The sequence below is a fragment of the Theobroma cacao genome, chromosome 9, assembly GCF_053813885.1.
Source record: "Theobroma cacao isolate CCN51 chromosome 9, ASM5381388v1, whole genome shotgun sequence".
In the NCBI taxonomy this organism is placed as follows: Eukaryota; Viridiplantae; Streptophyta; class Magnoliopsida; order Malvales; family Malvaceae; genus Theobroma; species Theobroma cacao.
The window spans coordinates 12,794,717-12,798,255 of record NC_142647.1 but is presented as its reverse complement, the minus strand read 5'-3'; the positions used below and the strand labels follow the sequence as shown (position 1 = coordinate 12,798,255).

General features: G+C 36.6%; 1 non-coding gene across 1 annotated transcript; it reads left to right on the top strand.

Moving 5' to 3' along the window:
* The first annotated feature begins 306 nt into the window (after positions 1–306).
* On the top strand, positions 307–413 carry LOC148760736 (small nucleolar RNA R71). Its single transcript, XR_016028758.1, has one exon. It is a non-coding gene; the product is annotated as a small nucleolar RNA R71 (small nucleolar RNA).
* The last annotated feature ends 3,126 nt before the right edge of the window (positions 414–3,539 follow it).

The following is a 3,539-nucleotide window of genomic DNA, read 5'->3' as shown; positions in this document are numbered from 1 at the left end:
AACTACAAATGAATTTTGAATTGCATGAACTCCTAGTGTGTCAAACTTCTTGGACAGTGTAGCCACTTACGTAGCTATTTGAGCAGTTAAGTTGCCAAGTGCCTCAATTTCATAAGCTCTAACAGCTTTTCTCGAACCTGATCTTTCTGAAGGCCATTGATAATTGTTCGAAGCCATCTCTTCTAACAATTATAAGCATCTACAGCATCCTTACTCATTAATGCCCCACCAACAGTAGCATCAATTATGGTTTTTATTGACCCAACCAGCCCATTGTAGAATGTCTGAACTTGCAACCAATCACGAATCCCATGATATGGACGTTTTCTCAATAGTTCTTTAAAACTCTCCCAGGCTTCATACAAGGACTCACCATCAAATTGTGTGAATGAGGTGATATAGTTTCTCATCTTTGCAGTCTTGGCAAGTGACAAAAATTTTGCTAAAAACTTTTGTGCTAAGTCTTCCCATGTAGTGATAAACTTATTGGGTAGTGAATTAAGCCAGCTCTTTGCTTTATCCCTCAGAGAAAATGAAAACAGTCTCAATCTAATAATATCATCAATTACTCCATTGTATTTAAAGGTATCACAAATCTCCAAAAAATTTTCTAAATGAGAATTGGGATCATCACTGAGTAACCCACCAAATTGGACTAAAGACTGAATGATCTGAATGTAAGCTAGCTTAATTTCAAAATTATTTGCATTGATGGAAGGTCTTCTAATGCTTTGGTGCAAACCTTGCAAAAGAGGAACAACATAATCTTGTATTGCTCTATTTGCTTCGGGAACCAGATTAATGGCATTATTGCCATTGTTATTGCTATCCTCAGCCATTGTTTGACTTAAAGCTGCAACTTGTAAATTCTCCCTTCGACGTCTTCTGAAAGTTCTGTGAGACCTTGACCTTTATAGACTCGTAGTTAGTAATATACGCAATATCCCTGATCAGGGGTAATTTCATCATTTCCTTAGTAAGCCCATAAAAGTAAGAGTTTTTAAACAATGTTATGGCCTAAGTAGGCCTAAGGTATAAATGGATGGTGAAATTAGGGGTAAAATGGAAAGAAAACCAAAATTTTGATGATTTTCATGGTAGGGGCAAAATGGTCATTTTCACCTCGAGTTAAAATTTTAAGTTTTCATGAACTCGGGTATGTCTAGACCATTATGGACCTTGTCCTAGTGTCAAAAGAGCAAAAAGATTGCATAAACAATTGGAGGAGAATAAACTAAATTATGGAGGGGTAATTTGGTAATTTAAGTGGAGTGGATAAGTTTGGCTATAAAATATCTTGAATTTCCAGCAGCTTCTTGAATTTCCAGCAACTTGTCTTCTTCTCCTTCTTCCCTCTCACGTTTCTTTAAAACCTCCATGGAAGTTTGATACGAAGCTTGCATAATTTTCTCTCTCTAGCTCTAGTTTTCATACATTTGAGCCCTTTTGACTAGAACTCTTGTATTCTTTCACTCTCTCACTTCAAAACCCTTGATAAATCTTATTTCCATACTTTCTCTCACTAGTTGGGCATTCTAGAGAGAGAAAAAAAGAATTACCCCATTGATTTGGGAGCTATTGGAAGAGAATTTGACTACAAATGAGCCCTAGGGTGAGTGATGAACTAAGCTTGATTTTTAGCTATAGAAAATGGCTAATAATTGGGATTATGAGTTGTTTTATTGTTGAGTATATTCATTACTTTTTAGTGATTAAGATAGTGAACATAGATAGTAATTTATTGTGGCAATTAAAAGCTAGCTAAGAGATAGCTTTTAGGGTTCATAGTCTGTGAATTGACCTATTGCTTATGCTAATGTGATCCTAGGTTCTAATGAAGTCCCATCCTTCCAATTGGATCATTAGGGGAATTAGAGTCAGTTAAAGACTCAATAATAAATCGGTGAGTGGACTGCGTATCAAAACAATTTTGGGAATGTGACTATTTTGTACAAAGTGTTTGAATGATTTTATACAACTTTTTTTAAAAATGAGTGCCTTGGGAACAAGCTCTTGAGAAATGGTTTGTGTTGTGACATGTGACTATTATTGATTCATGCACTACCACATTGTGTTGATATATATGTATGAATGTATTGTTGTGCAATGACATTGATTCGACTATGTGTTAGTAGGGAGTGCGCATAACCTAGTGATGACCCAGCCATGTGCGAGTAAGAAGTGCGCATGAGCTGGTGATGATGAAGATGGGATGGTGTGCATGATGATGATGGGTAAACGTATACATATATACATATGTAAATATGTGTGATATAGGAAATTAATAAGTAATGGTATATGGTTGTAATGCATGTGAAACTTGACATGTTAAATTGTGGAAAATTGTAATGCGTTTCATGTTAGTTTGGACATCTCAACAGGGTGGTTTTTCCTTGGGAGAAAGGGAAATTTTTTATTGGTGCCCTGTATCTCGCTGCAGTGAGAATCATTTTCGCTGCAGCGAGCAACTCTCGGGTTTGAGAGCCTTCACCAGAACTGGTTTTCACTGCAGCAAGATAGTCACTGTAGCTTCTCGCTATAGCGAAAAGGAATCTCGCTGCAGCGAGAAACTCTCTGTTTCATCAGCTGAATGTCACTGCAGCGAGAAACATTCTGTTTCTGGGTTACAATTTTGCTACAACGAGATTGAATCTCGCTGCAACAAAAAACTTTCTGTTTTTGTCTCCTAATTTATCCAATTGCTGCACTATTTTTAACTTCTTTGCTACCATATCTGAGCATAGACTTCCAACATTAAGGACTAAATGAGTTAAGTTTAAAATGAGAAGGTTTAGTGAGAAACCCTCGACCAGTTGAGAAACCCTCGTTCGGCTAATAACTAAATCCCAACATCGCTGCAGCGGAAAGGTATTCGTTGTCGTATTTGACTTGCTTGCGTATCATTGAAGCTTTCATTCTCCAAATGGTTCGTTATGTATGGGTTCATGATTTTCAAATGATTAATCATTTAAGGGCTTGATGAGGGGTTTTTAATATGAATGGAACTAAATTGCATTGTTTTGAAACAAGTGCATCATGATTTTAAATTCTTCCTTGTTGTTGCTTGTTCCCTTCCTTGTTCACTCATTGGGTTTATACTCACCATTTTCAACTTCATGTTTTCTGATCACAAGACAGCCGGTAATTAGGACGAGGTGTCTTTGTAGACTTGTATCCATCTTTTGGTAGGAATCTTGACATTCAGTAGCTGTACATTCGTCCGAGTCCTTCCGTTGGAAGTCGAGTATTATTTTGTTGTGTATAGACGAAACTAATGTAAATTGTTAAGATACATGTTGTAGACATTGTATATACACTTGTTTAGTATGCCAGTATGAGATGGCAATGTGTAGTATTATTTTGATTATAAGTTATGAAATGTGACTTAGTAGTTTATGATGGAATGATAAACATGTCAGATTAATAGACTTGCTTGGGCTTAGTGGATTACGTTCATTGGGACCATGCGCCAGTCATGGCCTGAAATTTGGGTTATGACAAGTTCTTTCTATCTCAGGATCAAAAGGAACAAGATTCAA